Raw genomic sequence first — 7,946 nt, 5'->3', positions numbered from 1 at the left:
ATTTTTGCCTGCTGTCTTCCTGCTTTGACCAGTAATGGTAACCATAGTTCCTTAAGAACCTACCAACCTCCAACTGCTAATCCATGTGATTTGGGTAGGAATGGAAAAACCCCTTCCACTTCCAAGCATGGGCATGGAACCCCAACCTCATCAATCACAATTCCCATACTTCTAGGTGTTGTGGTGTCTCAGAGACAACAAATGATCCAAACCAGGAAAATTGAACTAAAATTCAACTTTTACTTTCATGAAAAAGCAAGGGTCTCTTACTAGAATGCTAAGCAGTTAAAATGCTCTAAGCCTTGAATGCAATGAGAGAATCTTTCACATGATTCTGAATCCCAGATCCTACTGTGCCTTACAGTTCTGCTGAACATTTCAGTGACTTGAGCAGTTAATTCATTCTTGCTTAAGGCGTTTCAAATGAGGTTTGCTTTCCTTTGCTCCATTAGAAATGACTTTATGGACACATTAATTTAGCATCCCTTTAAGCATAATAATAGCAAACAAAAGGGAGAGTATGCCAAGGATGGGAAGAGTGTTTAAAGGATCCCTGTGGCCATACTAGCTCTGGACATATTAGGCAGTCTTTCACCCATGAGCATACATCTTCTGTGCCTTCTTCCTCTTTTCTGAATTGCCAGATTTGAAGGCTGGTGCTCTTCAAGGCTAACACCCACCGCCAGACAGATGGAACTGAGGGGGGCGGGCAAGGCAGAGGCCAGGCAAACCCTGCCAACTCATTTGGCCTCAGGCCCAGCCCTACTCCATAACTACCATTGCTGTCATTATCCAGCTAAGGCTGGTCCGAGTCCTCTTTACTGTCAGATTCTCCAGGCTCCTGAAGATGACAGTGGCGTTGAATCCCCTTGGTCCTCCCAGGCCTGGGGGTTACATATGCCCATCATGGCTTTGTACCATCCATCAGATATCCCTTGGTAATAAGGCAGGCTGAAGCTTTCTCCTCTCCCAGAGGCTCCTGCACCACAGGGATTGTCAGGAGAGTGTTTGGAGCAGCTGTCACCTGCTGATTGGCAGGCTGATGTGACTGGCTTGCTAGGTGTTCCCTCAATCCTCTGCGGCTCTGAGATGTCCAGTGCCTGAGCGTCAACTTCTAAGAGAGAGAGGAATTTCTCTTGGTTCCTCCTCCTCAGTAGGTCCATCTTTCATTCTGCATAGAGTAGTGATCTGAAATGTAATGTGACCATGTCATTTGCTGGCTTATATTTTTAATGGCTTTTTCAAGCTTAATGCTCAAGGTCCTTCATGATCTTGGTCTAGACTATGTATTGACCCCAAACCTCACCATTCACAAGCCACTGTAATCTTGTCTCCTACCAGTCATTCCAACATGCCAAGTTTTCTTCCATCAGTGCCTTTTATTTTCCCCATCATGTCTGCCTAAGTTTTATTTGTCCTTCAAATGTCAGCTCAGATACTGTTTCATCCAGAAACCTCCTCTGAATTCCCTAAGGTAGGCGAGAGGAAGTAGAGGACCCCTCCTGTCTGCTCTGACAGCACTCTGGGTTCATCTCTAGACCAGTAAATCTCATACTATGTGTAGTTACACATTTATAGATGTGCTATGATTGAAATTTTTTGGTCCCCTCCAACTTAATGGCCAATGTAATAATAGTAAGAAGTGATCAAGTTATAAAGGCAGAGTCCTCAGGGATGGTATGAGGAGTGCGTTCATTCTCTCCCCTGCCCCCAACTTCTACCATGTGAGGGACACAATAAGAAGATCCTCACCAGATTCTGATGCTTTTGTCGTGGATTTCCTCAACTCCAGAACTATAAGAAAATTAAATTTCTGTTCTTTATAAATAACCCAGTCTCAGGTATTTTGTTATAGAAGCACAAAAAGACTAAGGTAATATGTGATTATAGACATGAACAAATTGAAGGAGTTATGTTACTTATCTGATACATACCAGATATTTAGCTTGTTTGTTTGTTGGATGAGGAAATTAATGGCATTATATGCATGTTTCAGTTACCTTTTTTTATTGCTGTGACCAAAAGATCTGACAAGAACAAATTTTAGAGGAAGAAAAGTTTATTTGGTGCTCGGGTTTCAGGGGTCTCAGTCCATAGATGCCTACCTCTTGCTGTGAGGTGAGGCAGAATATTATAGCAGAAGGGCATGGTGGAAAAAAAGGAACTCAGGACATTGCAGTGAGAGAGAGACAGCTCCCTCACCATGGACAAAATGCAAACCCCAAAGGCATGCCCTCAATGGCCTACCTCCTTCAGCCATACCCTACCTGCCTATAGTTACCACTCAGTTAATCCCTAGGTTAAGGCTCTCATAATCCAGTCATTTCACCTCTAAACGTTCTGTCATTTCTCACACTTGAGCTTTTGGGGAACGCCTCTTATCTAAACCATAACATTGTGTTCCCTGGCCCTCCCAAACCCTGCACATCTCACAATGCAAAATATATTTTAATTCATTTCCAAGAGTTCCATAAAGTCCAAGTCCCAAGTCTCCTCTGACACTCAAGGCAAATTCTCAGCATGCACCCCTGTAAAACTCAGAAGCAAGTTACATATATCCAATATATAAAGGCACAGTAAACATTCCAATGGTTAAACAGGGGATTCTGTTTTTAGAAAGAAAGTTTGGAACCAAAACAAGACCAAAATCTAGCTGGGCAAACAAGTTCTGTAGTTCCATGTCTAGCATCTGGGGCACATGGCATGCTAATGTTTTGTGCAAAGGGATTGTGTAGCGGCTTTGCTGGTTGTAGCCCACATGGCCTCTCTGTTAGCTGTGTCTGCTCAATTCCTGCAGCTTTCCTTTTATAGTACTGGCATTTCTTAATCTCAGGGGTCTCCCCTGCAGCTTTGGCTTCCTTCTCACATCTCCACCATTACCCTTTCAGGGGTGACCTCAGGGTCTCCAACCCTGGGGCACTTTTCCTGGCTTCTCAGGCCTTCCTTTAAAACCTCAGTGGAAGCCTCCATGACACCCTAACTCCAGCATCCTGCATTCCTGCAGAATCAGCACCGCGTGGTTGCTGCTGAGGTCTATCTCCAGCAGCCTCCTGGGATCCCTGTTGCAGCAGCCTCTGAATACCTGGGTGGCTGTACTTGGTGAATCAACTTCCTAGGCCATTCTCTGCAGGCAAAGTGGCCTACTGGTCTCTCCTCAAAGGAATTTTCACTTTTACACCTTTAAACCTGAGATGGATATGATTTGGTCAATTCCTGAGATGCCCTAAAATCATCTTTTTTATTGTCTGGGCCAAGTCTTTAGTATCTTTTTAGTGGTTGATTATCCTTAACAACCACACGTTCCTTAGCTGCAGTTATACTCATAGTTTTCTAGCCAAACTCTTAAGTTTTTTAAAATCTTTCTGCTTTGCTTTCTGCTCCTGATTATCACAATAAACTTGGCTAAAAGCCACCAGCAATACCCATGCCACTACCCAAGTACTATGCTGCCTAGAAATTTCTTCCACCAGATTAAGAAGCCCCTCACCTTTAAATTTAGCCTCACAGAAAGTCTCAGGATGTGGGCAAAATGTAGACAATTCTTAGCCAGAACATAAGATGAAGGACCTCTAGTCCAATTTCCAGTAGTGTCCTCTTCCTCTGAAACCCTACAAGCCCAGATTTTTCCTATCCACAGTCCTATCAGCATTCTGGTCTTCTGAGTTCCCACCAGAATCACATATTGATCTCCACTTGCAACAATTCTAAAACTTTACCAAATTGTTATCTTTAAACTTTTCAAAATTTCTCCCACAAATTCCCCAAAGCTCCAAAAGCTTCTGAACCACATGGTCAGGTGAGTCACAGTAACAACCCCACTCTTGGTACTAATTTCTGTTTTAGTCAGCTGTTTCACTGCTGTGACCAAAAGACTTGACAAGAACAATTTTAGAGGAGAAAAAGTTTATTTGGTGCTCTTAGTTTCAGAGGTCTCAGTCCCTCAGTGCATAGATGGCCAATGTGCTCTGTTGTTCTAGGCCTGAGGTGAGGCAGAACGTCATGGCAGAAGGGCATGGTGGAGGAAAGCTACCCGAGACATGCAGCAGGAAGGAGGGAGAGAGGGAGAGAGAGAGTTGGCTGGCAGGGGGGGGAAGACTGTGGACAAAATATAAACCCCCAAAACATGCCCCCCAATGATCCACCTCTACCTGCCTATAGTTGCCACCTAGAAAATCCCTATCAGAAGCACTGATCAGGTTAAGATTCTTATAACACAATCATTTCAATCTCTAAACATTCTTGCACTATCTTGCAAGTGACCTTTTGTGGGACACCTCATATCTAAACAATAACAGTATATATATGCCTTTCTCCTAGAATTAGGGTAAAATGTGTTGATAAATAGCTAACTCGGGGATATCTCACTTAAAAAATAATGTTACTGCTGCCTTCTGCTCACCTGCAGGAGGGCCTGATTGAATGTGAACATGGAAGAATTGGAAATGTAGCTCAGTGGTAAAGTGTGTGGTTTGCATGCATGTGTAGGAGGCCCTGGGCTCTTTTGAAAGAAAGAAGGAAAGAAAGAAAATAAGAGAGAGAGAGAGAGAGAGAGAGAGAGAGAGAGAGAGAGAGAGAGAGAGAGAGAGAAGGAATGAGTATATGAAGAAAAGAAAGGAAGGAAGGGAAGGAGAGATGGAGGGAGGGAGAGGGAAGGAAAAGAAAAGAAGGAAAGTGATCATAGAGTGTTCTGTCTGGGACATAGGAGAGAAGGAGGACCTCATCACTCTTGCCCTCCACTTAGTAGGTCTAATAGAAAATAACTCTTAGCTCCATAGCATCCAACTGCCACTTTGACTGAACTACATCACTTTATCTCTGTGCCCATTCCCCAAAGAGCCGCGCATCCTGGGTGGCCCAGTGCTGCAGGGTGCACAGCCCTCCTTTGCACATCCTTGGTGCCAGTGCTGTCCACAGCCCTGATGGAGATACTCAGCAGCCACTGGGCCACCTCATGCCTGTGGTAATAAGTGTCAGCAGTATTGAGGGCACTGGGACTTCAGTGGCACCTGCAGTGTTGGTTCAGCATAGGGTTTTGTCACAAAGATCAGCATCTGTGCCAATCATGGTGGACATCAGCAGTGGTTGAAATGCTGAGGCTCCCTCTTCCAGACTAATGTGGCTTTCCCTAATCAGCAGCATGAACTGAAAAGAAAGAAAGAAAGAAAATGGTTGTTTCTATGTAGCAAAAGAGGGAACCTTTTCATCAATACTTTTGTCCCCATTTGATACACATAACAAACTAGAAGAATCCAGAGAATCATTTTTTTTCTTCTATCAATGAGAACATTTTCTCTAAACTGGTACACCCTGAGATAACATTATAAAGTGTAGGCACCGCATTGAAATAGAGCCCCAAATCTTGGTTGTGTTACTTCTCACACTGATGTTGGATAATATCCCTTTTCAGCTTCAGGGCCATCGTTTGTAAAAGTAGGGTTAATTAAAATCCACTTCATTAGATTAACATAAGGATTAAATAAGATAATGCATATCATAGTGCTTTACAACAGTGTAATCAGTGGCCACTCAACACAGCATAGAAAATACCTCAAAAAACTTGTTAAACTGAAAACAAGGGAGCTACTACCAAGTACAGCACTGAAATACTGCCAGCATAAATAATAGATCCGACTCTGTCCATATCATTCTCCTCCGTTTTAGGAAAGAACTGACATTCACCAGATGATTTACAGCTGGGCAGAAAACAAATATAAGCCATGAGTCTTCATTTGGATGAAAAGGATGCCCTCGAGTTTCCAGCCAGGAATCACATTTCCTGGGTATCCTTAGAGCTTCTCACAATCCCACAAACCACCGGGGAATTGGGGTGAACACATTGCAGGGGGTGGTCGGCTGCTTACTCTCTTGACTGGATAATAGGGTAGGGTTCTGCTGGCTGTGAGCAATGGAAGTATTCCACAAAAACAAAAGGCCAGACAGGGCTTCACAACAGTCCCCATCCCTCTGTGAATAGACAAGGGCCGTCCTGGCTGATCACTCTGGACAGATGCCTTGCTAGCCAGGACTCCAATGATGAAAGTCATGACACGAGCGAAACAGAAGTCAGCAAACTCAAAGAGCCCACCAGGTGGACAATGAGCATCACTGAGGAATGCTGGTCGTAGGTGGAGATAGAGACACTAGTAGAAGGGGCTGGGTTAGATCTGAGAATTTATCCACTTCTAAAGGAGGATGCCAACAGCATGCAAAAACGAGCACTGTGTTACCAATTTCTTGTTTTTCAAGAGAAGGTGCAAATCAGGTCTGACATGAAACTTTTTTTTAATTGAATACAATCTGTTAGAAATGCAAACAAAGAAACCCTGTGTTAGCTAATAAAACACAGCTTTGGACAGGATTCAGCCCATGACCAGTGTTCATCTCCTGATAGAGAGCTTCTCTGTCACTCTTCATAGATTTCTTGCTTTGATGAGATGATAGGTCACACAAGGTTGCTTCCTAAAGCCTGTGGATGACTGCATTATGTCATAGTCACCAAGAAACTATGAGGTGCATTAGGACCCCAAAGAAAAGAAAGTGTCGTGGTATGGCATAATTTCTTGTGAAGCAGAAGTAGTCAGGTGCATGAGGGGGTGAAGATTTTCCTGTGCAGCTCCAGAGCATAGAAGCAATCCAAAAGTGCGTGTGTGCGCATGCGCGCGCGCGCGCGCGCGCGCGCGCGCGCGCACACACACACACACACACACACACACACATAACTAAACCTCATGGATCGCATCACATGGGTAGAAACATATGCAGTGAACTTAATAGAAGAGTTCTATAGCTGAACAGAAAGAGCATTGTACCAGGAAACAGACTCCTTAATAACTGTAAATCACCTAGTGTGGTTTCCTCCTCTATAAAGTGTTGATGAAAATAATATGTTCATTGTAGGGTGGTTTAAAGGATTCAGCAGAAGGTATGTTTGGCACCTAGCATAGTGTCTGGCAGACAGTATATTCCAATTATTATTATTATTATTATTATTATTATTATTATTATTATTATTTTAAAGTTAAGCCCCATGCAGGCATAGGTTTTCCCTTAAACACACATTTCATAGCACCTAACAGACACCCAGAGTGTTGGGACCTCACAAATTTCATCTGCGGTGGATTGGCTCCGTGGTTTTATGCATTACTAATAAGGCGGAGGGGATTAGTTGAGAGGACTGGTTTGCAGCAATCAGTTGTACTGCTGCCTCTCCCTGCTTGCCTCATTATAATTCTTCATAGAGGTGGGAGTGGAGGGTCGATAATGTCATCTTGGGCAGCAGGAAATCTCTTCAATAGCAGAACTTTTTGCTGAAAATGAAGTCCTTTCTGTAGTGGGAAATTCAGCAGAAAAATGAGACTGTCGCCATTTTTATTGTAATTGACATATTTCATTTCACCACAGTCTAAGCATGTTCTTTGTGAGAATGGAGCAACAAATGCCTAATGACCTTTCCCAAAGGAGTCTGAGGTGTATGCGGGGTCTGATCTGCAAACAGGACTCCAGTTGAATAGATGGAGGATTGCATGTCTCCCATTTGGAATGTACTGGCCTGCCAACCTGTCCATTCCCATATGCATTTACTTGTACTGCCTGTCAGTCTTAAGGGCTGGTCTGCTTGAATGACAGGTAAATAGATGAGGTATCATAAAATGATCAACACAGGCAAATGTCTGCACATTTAAAAAACAAATACAATGACAAACAATTCCTTACTGGCCACCAGTCACATGTGTTTGGATAAACTAATCCAACAGGCAACATTTGATGAAGGACCCATTTCTTATTGCCTTTCTTTGAAGACTTAGAAGATTATTCAAAGAATTTCAATGATTGTTGCTGAGAAGGCATGGTTATTATGTGAAGAGAAATAATACATTGCTTTAGTAACTTCTCAAATTTATGTTTTATAGACAAGATTCTATATGCAATTTGACATTTATATAGAG

General features: G+C 43.1%; 1 long non-coding RNA gene across 1 annotated transcript in view; it reads right to left on the bottom strand.

Annotated features, from left to right (window-relative positions):
- Positions 1–265: 265 nt before the first annotated feature.
- LOC114089196 (uncharacterized) overlaps positions 266–7,946 on the bottom strand; it is a 253,088-nt gene continuing 245,407 nt past the window's right edge. Inside the window, exon 4 of the long non-coding RNA XR_011704050.1 lies at positions 266–1,188. This is a non-coding gene — a long non-coding RNA (uncharacterized lncRNA). The remainder of the gene's footprint in view (positions 1,189–7,946) is intronic.

The sequence above is a fragment of the Marmota flaviventris genome, chromosome 13 (genome assembly GCF_047511675.1).
Source record: "Marmota flaviventris isolate mMarFla1 chromosome 13, mMarFla1.hap1, whole genome shotgun sequence".
NCBI classification, from domain to species: domain Eukaryota; kingdom Metazoa; phylum Chordata; class Mammalia; order Rodentia; family Sciuridae; genus Marmota; species Marmota flaviventris.
Note: the sequence above shows the minus strand (reverse complement) of the source record. Positions and strands in the feature narration are given on the sequence as shown.